Source organism: Protopterus annectens, chromosome 17.part0 (assembly GCF_019279795.1).
Source record: "Protopterus annectens isolate FY-2018-M chromosome 17.part0, PAN1.0, whole genome shotgun sequence".
NCBI classification, from domain to species: domain Eukaryota; kingdom Metazoa; phylum Chordata; order Ceratodontiformes; family Protopteridae; genus Protopterus; species Protopterus annectens.
In genome coordinates, this window is record NC_056751.1 from 745239212 (window position 1) to 745260058 (window position 20847).

The window sequence follows — 20847 nt, forward strand, 5'->3', positions numbered from 1 at the left end:
TCTACTTCCATTTCTAATGATGTTACTGATGTCCCGAAAGTTGATCATTCCACAGAGACAGTCCCAGTTTCTAAATCTAATTCTAATTTCTATGTCACATGATTTGGTCATATTTCCAGGCCTAGTGTGAAATACACACCGACCTGGACTTAACTGTATATATGTGTACTTAGTTCTGTATAACTGCATGACCAAGAATTATTTATATTGATTGCATGTCAATTACCATTTTCAACATTGCATGACTGTTTCTCAAAGAGTGAGGATGTAGAACAGTGTTTGTGTGCTGTGTCTTTAAGAAGCATTTCAAGGACTAAACATGCATATATAAATAGCGAGCATGTGCTATACCCAGTGTCATTTTGAGAATGCAGTCAGAGAGTGCAGAGAGTGAACAAATATGAATGTAATAGCTCGTTTGCTTATAAATTTACCTAAGTTAAAGTATTAAGCCTCAATCCTGATGTGTTTGTACATAACAAAGCTGCTTGAACAGAACCCACAAAGTCTCGTCTATTGTGTCCTGACTAGATGAGCAACACAATATTTATATGAATGTGTAATATTAGAAGATGGCCTTACATTCACTGCTACAGTATTCTTAAACATATGGGATTCCCTGCTGAGGAAGCCCGACTTCTGGCCAGTCTTCCAAAGATTCCTGTATTTAAAAGGTATGCCGAATGTCACCATACGCTCCCTGTATAATGTAAGGCATAAAGGTGACATTCAGCCCTACAAAAATCAGAACTGTTTTGCCACCAGTCTGAATGTATCTTTTACACAATCTTTCTGTTTATCTGCATCCGTATTCTACCAGATGAATGCATTTTCATTCTCTGGTGACTTCCTACACCTATTTGCTGCTTTTGCAAGAAAGTTCCCATTGGGGATTTTGTTTTTTTTTGTGTTCCTTGGGGTTAAAGTCATCCAGGACGGGTAAATGCCAGTGTGGGAGACAGATTCCCCAAAGAGACCGCCATGATAAGTGTCTTTTTTGCCTAGGTGCTTCTCATGACCACATGTCTTGTTCTATTTGTCAGATGTTTGTTTCAAAAACCCTTCACACAGTAGACTTTCTTCCCTTTCCTTGTATCTTGAGAACCAGTGTCTTAAGCTACTCGCTAAAGATACTATGGAAGGAATCTCTCACTCGAGGGTCAGCCATTAGGGAAGAAGAAGGTTAAAAAAGGTATGAATGATATCTCCTGCTGTCCAGCCTCTGCCAGGTGTTTCTCCTGAAGTCATTAAAAACCTGGAGGCTCACCCAGCTGTGTTGTCGGATTTTTCTGCCACGACCATGTTGGAGGCCAGTGAGGATCCAGCTGGCAGCACATCCATAGAGGTTTTGCAGGCATCCATCTTTGACGTTCAGAGGTAACCATGGTTGATTTTTTTCTGAGGGGCCTAGGGGAGTTCCTCAGTTTTTAGATGGGGAGGAAGCTCCTGTTATGGTTCTCTCTTATTTGTGTGAGTTGCTCAATGCTGGTTTGGCCTATTCTTCCACTAACGCCCACCTATCTCTGCTTATCTACCTTTTTCTCCTCCTTTAGTTACTAGATTTGGGGCAAAACTATTTCTTAAAGGCATCCTTAATATTAGACCTCCCATGAAGCCTGTTACTCCTCCCCGAGATCTTAATTTTGTTTTGGAAAAAGTAACTCTAGCTCCTTTTGAGGCTGCTGCTTCAGCTTCCTTGCAACATTGTTCCTGGAAAACTGTTCTTTTGTTAGCACTTACTTCTGCAGATGGTTGCCTGACTTGCAGGCCCTTATTTATGGCTTGTCCTCCTTTTTTGATTTTTCATGAGGACAGAGTGTCCTTGCACACTAACCCTTCTTTTATGCTGAAGGTGGTTAATGAGCTATCACTTAATCAGTCTATTAATCTGCCTACTTTTTTCCCCTCTCTGCAAACTGACAGTGAGTGGGTGCTGCATACTTTAGATATGCATAGGCAACTTAGGGTTTATTTGGATATGACCAAGGCTATTAGAAAATCTAATCAGTTGTTTCTTTTCATCCTAGATCTTTGGGACTTGCATATCCAAGCAAACCATGCTATTTCCTTTTGTTACTCATTTCATGGGAAGAGTCTTCCTTTTTCAATTAAGACTCATTCTACTAGAGCTATGGCTTCTTCTGGTGCTTTTTTCAAAGGCTTAGATACTATTTCTATTCATGAAGCAGCTATCTAGACTTCTGTGCATACCTTTACCAAGCACTACAAGTTGGATGTTATCTCTAGAGCTAGGGCTGGTTTTGCGAGTTCAGTTCTTCATAGTTTTTAGGGGACTCTTCTGCCCCTTTCTCCTCCCAAGTTTCCTCTTGAGCTTTGGCACTTTCCCATATGCAGATGTTCTTGTCTTCACTGCTGCAGTATTCACTTCTTCCTTCCATTCCCCTAGTTCTTTACCTTCTTGGATGTATGCATTACCTCTTAGGTTCCTTGGGCTGGTGCACCTTTTGGGGCAATCAGTTCTATTTGTGGTAGGCCTGAATGTTACCTTTATGCCCTATGTCACTCAGGGAGCATATGGCGACGTTTGGCAAACCTTTTAAATTCAGAAGACTGCCAGATGTTGGGCTTCCACAGTAGGGAATCTCATGTGTGTATTAAACCAGCACATAGAAGCCAGCCAACAATCCAAGAAGACTTTAATAAATGTTTAGCACTTTCTTCCCCTGATAGGGACTTCCTCAGAACCTCTCAGGTTGTTTGTTGTTCTACTTTTCAGGGAATCTCATATGTTTAAGAATACCGCAGCAGTGAAGGCAATAAAAGTATGCAATTCACTTTTACAATTTTTGCCATACTAATAAATTCAACACTAGAGGGTGTTACTTTACTTTCCAATTTTTAGTGATTACTTTTCTGGCTATATTAAGAACAGACCAAAGAAGAGGCACTTGGGTTTTTGGAATTATCTCAGGAATCGAAGCATTAAATAAAAATAAAGATTTAGAAATATTACACCCATCTGACCACAGAGCTTGAATGAAGTTATTCAATTCTTTCCAAAAAGGGGAGATGACTTCACATTCATATACCATAAGCGTCCAGCTATTATTTCAGAATCACATCTTGAGCATTTAATTCTATTTGATGTATACATAACCGTAATTTTGTTAGGCGTGACAAAGGGTCTGTGTAAGAATTTCCAAGTGAAAATATTCCAGTATAATCAGGATGTGGCTTTATCTGTAGATTTTAATATTATTTTCTCGTATTCTTCAGAGAAGTTTTCATTATTAATTTTTGAAGAATAGTTCCAATAGGAATTGTCTGAATATGTGAAATCTAACTTAAGAATTTTATAAATTTGTCACAAATATGGTTTGTTTTTCATTGCATTATTATTTATTAAGAATTGCAATAATTTGGGAAATAATTTCTTATTTATGTTAAATACATTATTTATCTCTGTGTTCATGTAATCTCTAAATATTTGTAAATTTAACCAGTTCTCAGAATCTTGATTATATTCGGACCTTAAATTTTCAACAGTATACATCAACACCATTTAGGAATTTATGCCAATAAATTAAGTTACTTTGCTGTTTCAATACTAGCATTTTGCTAAAGTTATGAGTTTCTAAGCAGTCATTTGGATATGCAAATAGAAGCATAAAAATTAAGTCTTTAATACAATGGTTAGAATATGTGAACTTTTGGAAAGAGGAAATGATGTTATTTAAATAGGGAATTTGAGAAGAGGGTGTAATTCCATTTACACAAAAATCTTTTAATAACCAGATAAAACTATTATGGACTATTTGTTTATGACTGGTTGAGATATATTTATTATTTACTAATAATATTTCTTGACATATTTGTTTCCATTTTGAATCATAAGATGCTACAATGCTATAACTTTTACAATTGCTAAAGAAGCATATAATTAAATCCTATTCCACCGTTAGTGAAGATGGATAGGTAAGGAGCAATCCTGTATAATGCACCTAGTGTTTTTCACAGTTTCATTTATGTCAATGTCAAATTTCAAATTTTCACCAATAGTAACCTTAACAGCACAGCATGAGATACCAGCTTGATTTTGATATTGTTTGAGGAAGTTATAGTGATGAGTTTTTTCTTGTCTCTTGAGTTGTTTAGAGGTGAAGAAGATTCACATTTAAAAAAAAAGATCAGAGCCAGATAGCAAAGTTTCTGCAGATATAAGGGATTCCTGGGTTTTCTCTTCAGGTATGTCTAGGTTGTCATCACTGTAAATCAGTCTGAAGTCATCAGCATACTGTATTAACTCTTAACTGTTCAGATTTTTGAAGATTGTCCAGATTGTGCCTCATATTTTGGTCTATTCTTCATAAAATATGGGGTTTTTCTAGTAAATAATTAAGGACCAAAGTCCCTAAATGATGACAGACTTCTGAGTTTCAGACTTCATATCTTTCAAGAAATGCACATTAATCAAGAATGTTATTCTAATAAAACTTTCTAAGTTTAAAAAAGCAATATTTAAAATATGTCCCAATTTTTGTGTCTTTGCCCATATTTCTTACATTAAGAGGTTGAGAGGTATGGCATACTGCACTACAGTGTTATGTTTTCCTTGCTGTATGAAGACAGAATAGTTGTGTAAAATCTTACCATAACCATAGATGTACTTCTCTTCCATGTTGCAGTATTCCAGCTCTTGGGTTTTCCTCTCTTAGTACCCAAACGTCCAGCCAGTATACAAAAACATGTATTCACTGCTGGGTACGTGGGAACATCTGATGTTGGCCTAGAGAATGTGGGCCATAAAATTGATGTCTGCACGTAGCGCCCCAATCAGACCCCAGTCCCAGGAAAACTGTACAAGTCCAGTGCCATCCAAGAAGGAACAGTTAAAGGGAAGAAAAGGGGAAAGAATGAGGGAAGGAATACTGCAACATGGAAGAGGAGGACATCTATGGTTATGGTAAGATTTTACACAACTATTCTATGTCCTTCTATTCTCATGTTGCAGTATTCTAACTATTGGGTGAGTGCCAAAGCTCATTGGGAAGAAAAGGGTGGTGGCTTGGAACTATTTTCTATAAATCCATGGAGGACTGCCCTGGCAAATCCAACCCTGGATTTGGAAATGTGTTCCAATTTGTAATGCTTGGTAAAGGGGTGGACAGATGTCCATGTAGCTGCTTCTAAAATGGTGGCAGTGTCCAATCCTTTACAGAAAGCTTCAGATGAAGTCATAGCCCTAGTAGAGTGTGCTTTAATTCTGGACCCCAAAGATTTCCCATGGTATGGTTAAAAGAAGGAAATTGCTCTGGAAAGCCAGGCTGAAATTGTCTGCTTAGTCACTGCTTTCCCCAGGGCCCTGGGGTGAAAGGAGAAACAAGTGGTCTGATTTTCTGATAGATTTGGTCTTGTTTAGCTAAAACCTAAACTGTCTATGCACATCAAAGGAATGTAAGACTCTTTCATTCTGAGGATGGACAAAAAAACGTGGGAAGGTGAACAGCTTGGTTTAAGGATAGCTCACTGACCACCTTGGGCATGAAGGAAGGGTTGGTCCTAAGGATTACCCTGTCTTTGTGGAAGGTGAGGAAAGGAGGATTGGCCATTAGGGCCTGTAACTCTGACACTCTTCTAGCTGATGTCAAGGCTACTAAGAGTTCTGTTTTCCAAGTGTAGTGTTTAAGAGAGGCCTTAGAAGCTGGTTGAAAAGGGGACACAGTGAGCTTCTCCAAGACACAATTCAGGTCCCATGGTTGTGGGATGGGTTTTCTGGGAGGCCTGAGATGCAGCACTCCCTTTAGGAACGACTTTGCCGGCAATCAAGAAGGGAAAGGAGAGTACAGAGGCAGACAAGCTGAAATAGCAGCAAGGTGGGCTTTAACAGAGGAGTACGCCATCCCTGTCTGCAAGAGTTCACACAGGTATGACAGTACCAAAGGGGCATCACCCAGGAAAGGATCCAACTGTCTTTGTAGACACCATATGGAAACTCTTTTCCATTTAGACATACAAGATCTCCTAGTATTAGGTTTCCGGGAGTCCTGCAGGACAGTGAGCATGTCCTCATTGTAGAGGTGTCTGTAAGGGATCAGAATTCTATCAACCACAGGGTACGGTTCAGAGATTGTAAGTGGGGGTGGATTAGGGATCCCTTGTCCTGTGTGAGAAGGTCTACTCTGTGAGGTAACTTGTGGTGAGTGCCCGTGGCTAAATGCAGAAGAAAGGAGAATCAGTGTTGTCTTGGCCAAAAGGGAGTCATCAATAAGACTTTTGGTTTGTCCTGCTGGATTTTCAGTAGTACTTTCTGGACAAGTGGAAAGGGGGGAAATGCATACAGAAACATCCCCCTTCAGAGGACTGGGCAGCCTGGTGCAAAAGGATGGAAGTTGCCTGTTCATACGGGAGGCAAACAGATCTATTGGAGGTGTACCCCATTTATGGACTATGTCCAAGGACACTTTGGAGTGAGTTGGATGAAGTGGTGATGAATGTACACCAAGGGTGAGAGACAGGTGATTGGAGCAGATTTCAATGGGCATGTTGGTGAAGGGAACAGAGGAGATGAGGAAGTGATGGGTAGGTATGATGTTAAGCAAAGGAATGCAGAAGGTCAGATGGTATTGATTTTATGAAAAGGATGGACATGACTGTGGTGAATACGTATTTTAACAAGAGGGAGGAGCATAGCGTGACATACAAGAGTGGAGGAAGATGCACACAGGTGGACTATATCTTATGTAGAAGGGCCAGTATGAAGGAGATTGGAGACTGTAAAGTGGTGGCAGGGAAAGTGCAGTTAGGCAGCATAGGATGGTGGTTTGTAGGATGACACTGGTGATCAAGAAGAGGAGGATGAGTGTGAGGGCAGCACCAAGGATCAAATGGTGGAAACTGAAAAAGAGTAATTGTGAGGTGGAGTTAGTTAAGACAGGCAGTGGGTGGCAGTAAAGAGTTACCGAATAGCTGGGTAACTACAGCAGAGCTAGTAAGAGAGATGGCTAGAAAGGTGCTTGATGTGACATCTGGAAAGAGGAAGGAGGACAAGGAGACCTGATGGTGGAATGAAGAAGTAAAGGAGAGTATACAGAGAAGCAGGTTGGAGAAGAAGTGGGATTGTCAGAGAGATGAAGGAAGTAGACAAGAGTATAAGGAGATGAGGTGCATGGCAAAGAGAGAGGTGGCGAAGGATAAGGTGTATGAAGAGTTGTATGAAAGGATGGACACTAAGGCGGGAGAAAAGAACCTGTACCAATTGGCAAGACAGAGGATCGAGCTAGGAAAGATGTGCAGCAGGTAAGGATGATAAAGGATAATGAGGGAAACATACACACAAGCAAGGAGAGTGTGTTGAGCAGATGGAAAGAGTACTTTGAGGGGCTGATGAATGAAGAGAATGAGAGGGAGAGAAGGTTGGATGATGAGGGGATAGTGAATCATGATGTGCAATGGATTAGCAAGGAGGAAGTAAGGATAGCTATGAAGAGATGAATAATGTAAAGGCAGTTTGTCCAGATGACATACCAGTGGAAGCATGGAGGTGTTTAGGTGAAATGGCAGTGGAGTTTTTAACTAGATTGTTTAATGAAATCTTGGAAAGTGAGAGGATGCCTGAGGAATGGAGAAAAAGTGTTTTGATACCAATTTTTAAGAATAAGGGTGATGTGCAGAACTGTAGTAACTACAGAGAAATTAAATTGATCAGTCACAGCATGAAGTTATGGGAAAGAGTAGTGGAAGCTAGGTTAAGAAGGGTGGTGATGATTAGTGATCAGCAGTATGGTTTCAAGCCAGGAAAGAGCACTACAGATGCGATGTTTGCTCTGAGAGTGTTGATGGAGAAGTACAGAGAAGGTCAGAAGGAATTGCATTGTGTCTTTGTGGACTTACAGAAACCATATGACAGGGTGCCTAGAGAGGAGTTGTTGTATTGTATGAGGAAGTCAGGAGTGTCAGAGAAGTATGTAAGAGTGGTACAGGATATGTACGAGGGTAGTGTGACAGCGGTGAGGTCTGCGGTGGGAGTGACAGATGCATTTAAGGTGGAGGTGGGATTACATCAAGGATCAGCTCTGAGCCCTTTCTTATTTGCAATGGTGATAGACAGGTTGACAGACAATATCAGACAGGAGTCCCCGTGGACTATGATGTTTGCAGATGACATTGTGATCTGTACTGAGAGTACAGAACAGGCGGAGGAGACCCTGGAGAGGTGGAGATATGCTCTAGAGAGAAGAGGAATGAAGGTCAGCAGGACTAAGACAGAATATGTGTGTGTGAATGAGAGGGAGGATAGAGGAATGGTGAGGATGCAGGGAGTAGAGGTGGCGAAGGCGGTTGAGTTTAAATACTTGGGATCAACAGTTCAGAGTAATGGTGAGTGTGGAAGAGAGGTGAAGAAGAGAGTACAGGCAGGATGGAGTGGGTAGAGAAGAGTGTCAGGAGGGATTTGTGACAGAGTACCAGTAAGAGTGAAAGGGAAGGTCTACAAGAGGGTAGTGAGACCAGCTATGTTATAATGGGTTGGAGACAGTGGCACTGACAAAAAGGCAGGAGTCAGAGCTCGACATGGCAGAGTTGAAGATGTTAAGATTTGCACTGGGTGTGACGAGGATGGACAGGATTAGGAATAAGTATATTAGAGGGTCAGCCCAGGTTGGAAGGTTTGGACACAAAGCCAGAGAGGCAAGATTACGTTGGTTTGGACATGTGCTGAGGAAGGATGCAGAGTATATTGGGGAAAAAGATGCTAAGGATGAAGCTGCCAGGTAACAGGAAAAGAGGAAAGCCTAAGATAAGGAGTATGGATGTGGTGAGAGAGGACATGCAGGTGGTTGGTGTGACAGAGCAAGATGCAGAGGACAGGAAGAAATGGAAACAGTTGATCCGCTGTGGTGACCCCTAACGAGAGCAGCCAAAAGAAGAAGAAGAAGAAGTCCAAGAACACATCCCTGTGGAGCATCCACTCATGGGACTGTGACATGGACCTGCTTAGTGTGTCTGTCTGATTATTCTCCTCTGAAGGGATATACACTGCCTATAGGGTGACTCCCTGTTTTTGGAGCACTAGTCTGCATAGCAAACTAGGACTTTGCTGCCCCCTGCTTGTACAAATACCACAGAACTGTAGTGCTGTCTGTGAACAATTTTAGTGGGCCCTGCTTCAGCATATGTTGGAAGGCCGTTAGGGCTAACTTAATTGCTCTCGTCTCTCTGATATTGATATGTTCCTGTTTGATGGAGTCTGGTCAAGTGCCCTGGACTCTTAGGGATCCCATGACTGCTCCCCAACCCACAACAGAGGCATCTGTGCACATCTCCTGCACTGGCAAGGAAGCCTGTAAGTGGTGTCCTCAGTTGCAGTTCACTTGATCCAACCACCATTGAATCTCTTTCTTGAGACAAGGTAGGAAGTGGACTATTTACTCTAGAGGATGAGAGTGCTGTGTCCAAATATATTTTAGGTACCACTGCAGCTTTCTCATGTGGAGCCTTGCCAATGGCAACATGGAAATGGTCGATGCCATATGACACAGGAGTCTGAGGTACTGCCTGGCAGTCAAGTCTGTGGCCTGAAGGGCAGTGAACATGTACTGCCTTAAGCTTTCCACCTTCTGGGGTGGCAGAAATGCCCTCATGACATCCGTCCTTATCCTGCATGCCAGGAATATTTGGTCCTGACAGGGGGTCAGGTTGGATGTGGGGTAATTTATCTTGAAGTCCAGTGCTTGCAGGACTGATATTACTGTTTATAGATGGCATTGCAGGGATTCTGTGCAGTCTGCCTGGATGAGAAGGCTGTCTAAGTAATTTTTAATCCCTTGGATCCTGCAGAAGACTACCACTGGTGCCAAGCACTTGGTGAGGACCCTTGGTGCTACAGAAAGTCCGAAGGGTAAGGGCACAGAATTGAAAATGTGAGGAGGCCACAGAGAACTGCAGGTACTTCCTGTAGTTGGGCCTTATGGGGATGTGCAGGTAGGCATCCTTGATGTCCAAGGTGGCCAAGAACCCCTGAGGCCAAATCAAGGGGAAGAAAGTCTGCGGAGTGAGCATTCGAAAGGTGGGGACATGCAGAATGAGACTGAGATGGAAAAGATCTAGGATTGGTCTCCAGGGGCCATCTTTTCTTGGAACTAGGAAGAGTCTTGAGCAGAAGCCCTTTCCTTTTTCCGTCACAGGAACAGGTTGAATTGTTCCCTGGGCAAAAAGGCTGTCTATTACAGGCTGAAGTAATGGAAGTTGTTCTTTGGGGGGCTGCAGAATGCCCCTCAAGGAAAGGGTTGTGATCCAGGTCATAAAATAATCCATCTCCATGATGGATACGACCCACCTGTCTGTGGTGATGTTTTTCCAAGCAGGGAGACAGTCAGACAGCCTTGGGGATAGAATGGAGTCAAGAGGTTGTTTCAGGAATGGCAGGTAGTCACAGACTACCTGCCCTGTCTTGAAACTGAGGCTTCTGGGCAGGAGTCTGGGCAGGCCTGGAGGGAGTTGTTTGCTTCCTGGCAGTCTTTCTGTCCCTGGAAGGAGGAGGAGGCAGAGCAGAGTGTTTCTTGATGAATTGGGTTTTGAAGGGTAGTTCTTGTGGAATTTGGGGATAGCAGAAATAAACAGGTGTTTGAGGTTCATAGATTGGTACTAGGCTATCGACCCTAGGGCCTATACAAGACTAGCCATAACAATTCCCTGGCAATTTCTTCCCACACTATTTACTTCCCTGGACCCCTGTCTAGCAGGGCAACTGATGTGATCCCCAGGCTGAATTTCCTTTCTCCCATCCAATCATCAAGGTTCCTTTTGAAGAGGGCATAAGAGGCGCTCTGCTTGACATGTATGGGCAGTCTATACCAGGGTCTGGTGAGTCTCTGGGTCAGAAACCTATCCCCTCCAGCATGTTTTGTTTATCGTGATGACAAGGTTTAGATCCCTGAAGCGTGTGGCTCTGAGGGATTGGGATTTCTTTAAGTGTAGCTTAAGGTCTTGTAACTCCTTCCCCGTTTGTTACACAGTTTTGAATAACTCAGCCACCTCTGTCCCAAAAAGGGCAGAGTTATCAAGAGGTGCATACAAAAGTTTTGCCCTAATATCTTCAGGTAAGGGCTGTAACCTTAGCCAGGAATATCCTCTAAGGACAGAGGCAGATGCAGCAAACCCAGCAGAAGCTTCAGCTGCATCACAACTGCAATTAATGGAGTGCCTTGTGATTTGAGAATATAGAGATATAAAGCAGGATATCTGGGTCTTGGCAGAAGAGTCAAGGATTTCACTCAAACGTTTAGTGGCTTGTCCTAAAAGGGCTAGAGCATATTTGGACACGTGGGTTTGATAATTTATTGCCCTGAATGCCAAGGTGGACGAGGTGTAAACCTGTTTCCCAAGGCATTCCATGGCCTTGCTGTCTTTGTCTGTGGGAAAAAAGTGAGAAGGATGGAAGGAGCTTAGACGCCTTATCAACAGCCAGTAATACTGTACCAGGGTCTGCTGCAGGGCACTTAACAAGGAATTTGGCTCCCTCAAGGACCTTGTAAAATCTATCAGGTCTTCATGGTGCAGGACGCTGGGAGTCTGTATGATCTGATGCTGTATTAAAAGCATCCATAAATGCCTATGGTAAAGGGGAAATAGTTGAAGGGGCAGGGGAGTCCATCTGAAGAAGTTCATTGTATCTTTTCTGAACTTCTGTCATTTCAGAGGAGTCCCACTGGAAATGTTCCCTCATGGTCTCCCCAAAAGTGAGATCCTCGCCCAAGGAATCTGTTTCTGCAGACTCTTCCTAAGGGGAGGCATAGTCAATACGAGATGGCATTTGAGAGACATAAGACAGGGAATCCTCTGAGGAAAAGGATTCTTCAGCTTCAGCTTGGGAATTATCCAAGGCCTGAGGTCTAGGACTCATCACAGGAGGAGTCACAGGGGAGGCTAAGGGTGTAGTAGGACTCAGAGCCATGAAAGCATTAAAAAGGCTCTGAGAAAAAGCCTGCCAATCAGGCTGGCTCTCTACTGTGGGAGAAACATGCTTTCTTTTCTCTTTCCATTTGAGGAAAGGTCTAGTGGGTGCCAGAGCCAAGGTAGGTCTGGATTGAGTAACCTGAGTAGTAGTGCTGGGATCCATCTGGGCAGCCACTACAAGCCGAGGTTCCCCCTCTCCGTCGGTAGCCGACATCTACGTTACCTCCGAGAACATGCCTTCCACTCTGGGTTCTGCAGCTTCCACAATGGTATTCGCTGTACCCATATCAACGGTGACCAATCGTTTCTCCAGGCTGACATCAGCCACAGGAGGGATGTCGGATGGAGGAGGTGCAGCTACGGATTCAGGCCTATCAACCTTGGCCGTTTTCTTGGGTGCCTTCACAGGCTGACCGGACGGCCCCTCCATACCTGAAGCTAAGAGCTTAATGCTCTGATTCTCAACATAAATGTTTAATGCATGCAGATGGCTGCGTACAATTTTAAGAAAGAAGGCCTGGCAGATGGAGCAGGACTTATGGTCGTGCGTAGGCTCTTTTTAAGCTTTTGTATACTGGCTGGCAGGACTGGCCTTTGGTCACCTGGTGCCCTAGGCAAAGGGGCTCCACAGTGCCCGCACCACCACCAGCTGGTGCCCCCATCCAGATCCACCTACACCATCCACATTACTGGAAAAGTGCCCCTGCTACAGAAGCACCCTAGGCAGCTGCCTAGTTGGCCTATACCTAAGGCCGGCTATGCTGGCTGGACGTCGGGTAGCAAGATAGGAAAACCCAAGAGTAGGAATACTGCAACAAGAGAATAGAACAACATAATTTATGGATAAGCTGAAAAGTAGGAGGCCAAGAACTGATTCTTGGGAGGACATCAACTGGTACAGGGAGAAAGGAGGAGGAATATTTAACCATTTTACAACCATGCTCTTTGGGAGAGAGAACTGCTAAACCATGTGGTGATTTTCAGGTCCTAATGAAGATGTTTTTGTATCAGCATAGAGCAGAAGACTGTATCAAATGGTTTTGAGAGTTCAAGAAAAACAGTGGATACCAGGTTACTAAAAGTTCCTTTTATGGTAGAGATGATACTGAGAAGACCAGCAGCAGTACTAAGATGTGGACTGAAACCATTCTGCATGGGGGGTTAAAAGATTATTGTCAGTGATGTATTTCAAAAGCTGTGCTTGAATGCATTTTTCAAGCACCTTAGCAAAGGCTGATAGTATGGCAATTGGTCTAAAATTGGAAAGTTTAGTGGAGTTATCATATTTACTAAATGGTAAGATGTAGGATTTTCTCCACAGGGTTGGTACGTAATTTTCTTTTATATATCAGCTAATGAGGATGGATACAGGGTCTCCTAGGGCATCAGCTGCTAGTTTGACATATTCTACAGATACGTTTTCTGGGGATAGAGACGTAGATTTTTTGTTTGACCAGTAGCTTCATAATATTGTTAGTGGAAACAGGATTAAAGGTGAAAGGTGTGCTGAGGTTTGTCTTAAGTTGCAGGTGCTGAATGTGCAGTGGGGCTTGTGGTTTTAAGGAGAGGCACAATTACCTGAGTAAAATGTGATTTGCACCGGGAGACAACACATGCAGATTGCAATATAGTAGACAGGACTGGTTGTTAACTGACGACCAGAAGACTTTAGATTTATTTTGATTTGTGTTGCGGAGATATGCAAAGTAAGTTTTCTTGACCTGCTATATCTTATACTTTGTGTTATTCTTATGTTGTTTCAAGTTTTTATCTCCCTTCAACCATGTTTCATTTTCTCTGTCTGTCTCAGTGTTCCCATCCAGAGCCAAATTTCACTGTTCCTTCTCCTTCCTCTACCAGACTTGTCAGAGTGAGCCAGGGTTGGTGTGGATCTTAAGGGCATCTTGCAGGGAGGTGCTAGCAACTGTTTCTGTTTACTGAAGGGATTATTATCACCTACACTTAATCCTTCGCCACCACACCACAGCATTTGTCAGCATGTCTGAGGGCTACTACTTTCTGTGCACCACACCTCCACACAGGAAGTATTTCGGATTAACACCACCCCCCCGGATGGGCATACACACCTCTTCCTGACAGTGCCTCAGATGCCCAAGGCAAAAATCAACCTCAGGTCACCTATCCTTTAATTAGGGCTTTATTCTTTCATACCATGGTGCTGGCTGTGAAGTGTTTGAAGGTTTGTAAGTTAGAACCTGCTTTATTTTGCAGTCAGGCCTTCCAAGCTTGGACTCATGAGTTGTTTTGTTTGCTTAGATAGATGCTGTATTTGTTTTGATTCTGATTGGTGCATAAGCAATTGGTTGGGGGTTGGCATAATGGTTAAGGAGTCTTCTTTGCAGATATAAAGCACAGGGTTTGATTCTCACATTTGAGGGAAGCTGGCTAGGTTTAAAATGGCCCACAAGAGCAGCTAGCCTAGTACTTACCAATGAACCAATAAGACAGACAGTACTGAACAGTGATACTGTCTCATCCAATAGGATGGTCTGTAAATGTTTCCAGTTCAGTAGTTTTAGGCTGGAGATAAAAAGTTTTTGTATTAAAGGAGGAGATATTTTGTACCTGGTTATAGCAGAGTTGTTTGTATATACTAGCTAGATATTTGATGGTGAAGGTGTGAGTATGATCACTCAGGGTGTCATGGAGAGAGCCATTTCAGACAATATTTTTGGATTTTTATCATGTTCCAGTTAGCAGAATAGGTTTTTATAGCTTTGCTAAGTCTGGCAGAAGTAGAGAGAAGTTGGGTGAGTTGCATATGCAACCATAACAAATATTAGTGTGTGTGTGTGTGTGTGTGTGTGTGTGTGTGTGTGTGTGTGTGTGTTACAGTAGAAATGCCTGGTAATCTACTTCCATTCTGTACTTGCTTATTAACTTCTGTGGATGACAGTGGTTGGTCATGGGGTCACTATAGGAGTCAATGTGGCTTGACAACATTATTCAATTCCCACAGAAAATAACCAGGAGGCTCCTGAACGTAATGTAATAAGTTTTACATTCAAAGAACAGAGAAGGAAAGGGAAGGATCTAAGAAAGTAACCAGTAGCTCCATTCAGTGACAGGGTATGACTTTGCATTGATCATAAGTGAACCGAACTGGCATACACCTCACTACTGTTCTAACAATAATCCAATAATTCTCAAAGTCAAGAGATATGTTTATCGTTGAATGCATTTCTTCACACCCAACAGTACCAGAATACCAGCTGTATTCTTCTGAAAGAAGGCTTCTGCATGCATTTGTTTTCCTCTACTACAGAAAATAACTGCATTAAAGTTTTTGTGCTACTCACAATAATTCTGAAGACTGAGCTTTCCACTGATTAAAACTGATGCAAAATGACTGATGGGCAAAACTGATTAACAAGTCAATCTTAACACCAGTTAGAAAGCAAAAACTCTTTTACACCATGCCACAGTATATCATATTACCCCTTAAGAGCAATCACTGAATGGAATGATTTGCTTTCTGTGATGGTTATTGTTAGCTTAATACTGATTATTAAAGGAAAGATCAATTTATATCTGACTATACATTGCTGCATTTCTTACATTATAATTCTTCCCAGCAACATGTTTAGCATTTTATGATGTGGATATGAAAAAAGGATAAACATTTTCCAAGAATAAGTTTAGTCCCCAAGGTACACACTGTTAGTTATTACCTTCTGAAAATCTGGCCAAAAAACATTCAATTTTCATAGTTGAGATGAGATAAAGAGGTGCATGCTCGAATGTTTTCTGTTATTCTGCAAATAAATAAAGATAAGGTTTGAGAAAGTGCAGACTCAAACACCATGGATGGAAGAGAAAGTGATAGAAAATTTGTGGTGTCTGTGAGAAAAGGTTACTGTTAACATCCTGGTTGGTATGATACAGATGTGAGAAATCAAGACACTAAAAGGAACATACAGAATATGATGGGAAGTACAGAATCAGAGTTGCTTCAAATAAGGCAGGTCCAAAAGTTAAGCCTAAGAAGCTAAAACAGAAGCAAAGACATAAGAGTGAAACACTGGTCAGGGGCAGTTAAAGGGCAAATTGGAAAAAAAATGTCAACCCTTACAAAAAAAAAAAGTATGATGGAGGTAAAACTAACGAGGGTTACAGCAGTATTAAACTCACCGCATCTGCATATAGGTGACTTGGACTTGTGATCATGCACAGGCTGGCAGCACTCAGTTTTAAAGAATTTCTTCCTTCTGTGACGCACCCTGCAGACAGGAAGTATTTTATACATCTATATATATTTTATACATCTATATCTATCTTACAGATATACATATATAGAATAAATTGATCAAAGTTACATGAATGTTCACCTCAATCCACTCTCCTCAAAGTTTACAGTACTTCATGTACATAGAAAAGAGATATGGGAAGCACAGATAGCCATCGGTCCACCTTGAGCTTCACGAAAAAAAAATACATTTGTATCATGCCATTGGAACTTGTAGCTTTGAAAACCACAAGCAACAGCTGAAATACTTCAAACAGTATCCCACTGCAAGCTTTCTAGGATCTGGGCCAGATGTAGGATTAACTCTGAGACACTGACTGCGATGCTGACACAACAAACAATTGTCCACTGTTGTGTATGTAATTACTTCTTGGCTGGGTCTTTAAGCAGCTGGTTAAAGAAAGAAATATAAAATTTCCTTTCTCAGTATTGAAGTTCCTGATGGCAAATATACTGTTAAAAGAAAAAAAAGACTTCCAGGAAACAAAGCTACTACATGAAAATTGAAATAAACTACAGGTGTCCTCCTGAAAAGACCTTAAAAAGAGCAAGCTAGTGAAGATACTCAAGACAATAAGTTAGTACAAAAATTCTCTGGTTAACCAGGGAACAATCTTCCTCCTCTTCACTGCTGTAGCTCATCTAATGGTAGATTATCGAATCTGCATCATTACTATACAAAAACTGCACAGTTAATATGCTATGACCTTGAGCTGTAAAATGGGTTTAACTTCTCCAATACTTGTCTAAATCAGCCTACTGCAAGCAACCCTTTGGAATGTGCACTGGGCATGCTGAGGAAAAAAGGACGAGTTTTAAAGTTAGAATCTTAAATTTCTTGATATGTCTGCTTCTGACACTTGTCCCTAGGGGCAATAATTAAGCAGGATGTCTCTCACCTCCAGAGGAACAAAAAGGTCCACTGGGCTGGGCAAAACAACTCATTGTTCTTAAGCATGGGATCCAAATAGTGCATAAGAAAACGTATTTGACCCTGCTATAGACTGCTCTTGTAAACTGAACAGTGTTTTTTTTCCCTTTTGCATTTTGTCTTCATAAAATTACTATAACTGTTACCTGGCTGCTGCTAGGTGATTAAGTCCCTCAGTGCTAGTTCACTTCTATTTTGTCTGAACCCAGAAACAAACAACTGTTGCCACAATGACAGGAAAATACTGGTGTGGTTTTACCAAGCCCTCTTTTTATCACTCTTGAGATTTCTTTTCTCATTTTTCATTGTTCTGTTAAGTTACCTTATTCCTCTCAATTGTACAGATTTTCACAAAATATCTACTTTTTGCCTTATATATTTGGTCCTTTTTTCATATAATTGTGTTTTTTTGGCAAATTAGTGGCAAATCATTAAAGGTTGAAGTTAGAAAATAATGACAGACGTTTGAGTTTCAGACTTCATAACCTTCAGAAAATTCATGCTAACCTAAATCCTGTTATTCTACCAACTTTCTAAGTTTGTAAGAGCAATACTTAAAAACTGGCCCTATTTTTGGGCCTTTGCCCCACTTTTATTTATGGCTTTGTCCAGATTTCTTGCTCCAAGAGGTTAAAAAGTATGCTTTAAATACATAACATTTTATGATTATGATTTGTTCCTTTCAGAAATGTAAAGGCTTCAAATTGCTTTTCCTCCTCTGAATGCTCATCTGCAGAGAGCATATGAGCAGTAGATTGAGGCATACACACAGCAAGGGATTTGTTGCCTTGTCCCTGAAAATTTGTTACTGCTTTATGTTGCAAGGTCTCAACATGTCTTTTGCTTTTAAGGGGGTGAGAAATGCAAGGATAGCCAAGTATACAGATGCTACATGTGACACCAACAAACTCCAACAATTGAAGTATTACCACTGCTCTTCCTAGGCTACAACATTCCCTGTTGTCACAAAAGCCATTTTTTCTTTTTTGAATGCAGCTCTTCACAAACATTACCATGACTTCTTCAGAGAAGCAAGTGGATTTTTTTCTTCCAAATTTGGCAAGGGAAGTTTTGACGGTTTGTATGCACTGAACACATTATTATTATTTTTGTTGTTATTATTATTATTATCATTTTTATTACTATTCCCTGGAATTAGTTTATATATCATGGCTACTCCCTTCTGGTTTGCTATTCCAGTCCATTACCAATGCAGTTATCATTTGACATTGACAAAGTTTTGTCAGCCTTAAAGAAAAAAAAAAGCCGGACAATGGAAACACTACATATTCAAAGACATACAGAAAATACGGACACATACAGGCTCTTAAAGATGATGTACTGTATCTCACGCCAAAAAAATGTTTAGATCATGGTAGAGTTAAATGATTTGTGCTAGACATCACCAAAGAAACCTGACTGAGCTCATGCTGTTAAATTTCAGGCTAAGTACAAGTATTTGACAATCTTCGCTAAGTGAATATTACTTAGAAATTCCTGCTAGATCTATCAGTCCTTATCTATATATTTATATTTATATTTATATATATATATATATATATATATATATATATATATATATATATGTATGTGTGTGTGTGTGTGTATGCAGTGCTACATGAACACATAAGATGATCTACAAACAGTTACAGAGTAGAGGAGGCATAATTTATTTTACATTAAAGACACCTGTGTGGTATGGGGCATTGAGTAGCTTTTCTGAGATTTTGTTTGACTGTATTTTTTTTTCAAAACTGTACTGACATATGGAATGGGCTGGCAGTCCACTGCAGTGGGTTATTGCACTGTTCCTCACTGTAATATGACTAGGGAGTTGGTATACAAAAGATGAGGCACGGGGGGGGGGGGGGGGGCTCCAACATGGAGGTTGCTGGGGGGAGGGGGCTTGCCACTCTCCACAAAAACAAATAACATTTTAAATGTGGAAAAAGCACATAATGCAATCCCACCTTATCTTACAAAAATGGTAACATATAAATCTGCCAATAACAATGGCTACAGCAGCTAGAAAAATGGTTACCATGGTACTACATCGTATTTTATACCAAGCAAATAAAAGCTGTTCTGTTTGGAAATACAAAACTAGGGAATGGACTAAACTGGCTGAGTTATGAATAAAAACTTAGCTGGAGAATAAATCAGAGTAATTTCTTCTTATAAATACCTCAGTGTTCACCACTATCAGGCTATAAACTATAAAAACAAACATCACGTTGTATGAAAAACAAAAGACTTAGAGTCTTCCACAGTGGCTTGCCATCCAATGGTAGGTGGCGTGCTTACTGCCACTAGGTTACTACTTGCCACTGAGTATTCCGCTTTAAATCCACTTCACTAGCTTATCCTATCTGTGGTATGCACAGTTAAAACTATGATAAACAGCAGCTATGAAGATTTGGTACCAGCTACTCAGAGTGCTGAAAATAGCAGAGCCCATCCAAAAATTTAACGAGTGCAAAGCAGTGAAACTAACCCCAGGCATCCACTGAAGGATGCAGTCACATGTACATATGAACCTGTCCGCGCACACAGATACACATACTCACTTCACATGCACACCTAGGGGCAATATGAAGGACTGCCAATTTGCCTCTGGCATCTTTTTGAGGAAGGAGAGCAGACCAGAAAGACCAGAAAAAAGTTTGCCAGTACATGAAGGATATGCAGATTCTACACAGAAAGGAACTGTACCAGAGAAACAGACACTGAGGCTAACCATTATGAATGGTGCACACTGTCAGTGAGATTTTGATGCCAAGGGAAACAAAAGGCCCAAGGTTAGGTTAAACCTTACCCATTAGTACCACTAGTAAATAGTCAGCATTAGAAAACAGTGTGTTTCTGATTTATTTACAAAGTTGCTAATATGAATGAAAACTGAAGATATGAAAATCCTTGACTGTTGCAATTATTTCCCATACTGCAGCATTTCTTTAGATAGCATTCTTCAACTCTGAATGTTACGTCTATGGTCCTTAATCCTCACAACTTCCTGCACAGTTCTGTGTTGAAGAGTCTGAAGATATTTTTTATCTACTGAATTAGATATTTGATGTTGTCCATGCAAACTGATGTAGCAAGACTTATTCTAGTAACTAGCTGGCACAAATAAGTATAATTAGTTTCCTGTACACTACAGTTTGAACAAACATCCAACACAAATATCAGGACACAAACAGCAGCTTCAATTTCATTTTCACATGATGTTAAACTGCATCACACAAAATAAACACTGAAAGTTTAACAACAATTTACGTCAGACTGAATCACCAGATCGGTGCTTCTGGTCAACAATGGCATGTTACATACAAAAATACACTATAACACATCATGAGAATTGAAATCAAAACTGCCACTTTTAAGTACTGATTTTTTATCACTGGCATATGTCTTCATGCCAGCTCTTGGCATATTTTAAAAAAGACGGCATGCTTTGCAAGACTAAAAGTAAGTGGTAAAAAACTACTTCAAAATTTAGGCAGAGAAACTTTGTCAAAAATTGTCTTTTATGTACTTGGCTCAGACAACTCAGTTCAGACTCTTGTAGTGCAAAAGAAAACAGTACAAAGAACTGCTTTGAATTACAAAGAAAAAAATAGATTGTTTTTGCTTCTGAAGACATACAAGCTTAAGGAAAGTGAAGTATATCACGCATCAGCTGTTAAATGGAAGAAAATTCTAGTCCAAAGATATATTCCATAAAGTAGTCAGTGTT

General features: G+C 41.0%; 1 protein-coding gene across 1 annotated transcript in view; it reads right to left on the reverse strand.

Moving 5' to 3' along the window:
- The window catches only part of GAREM1 (GRB2 associated regulator of MAPK1 subtype 1), a 2177677-nt gene that overhangs the window by 877444 nt on the left and 1279386 nt on the right, over nucleotides 1–20847 (reverse strand). The window lies entirely within an intron of this gene.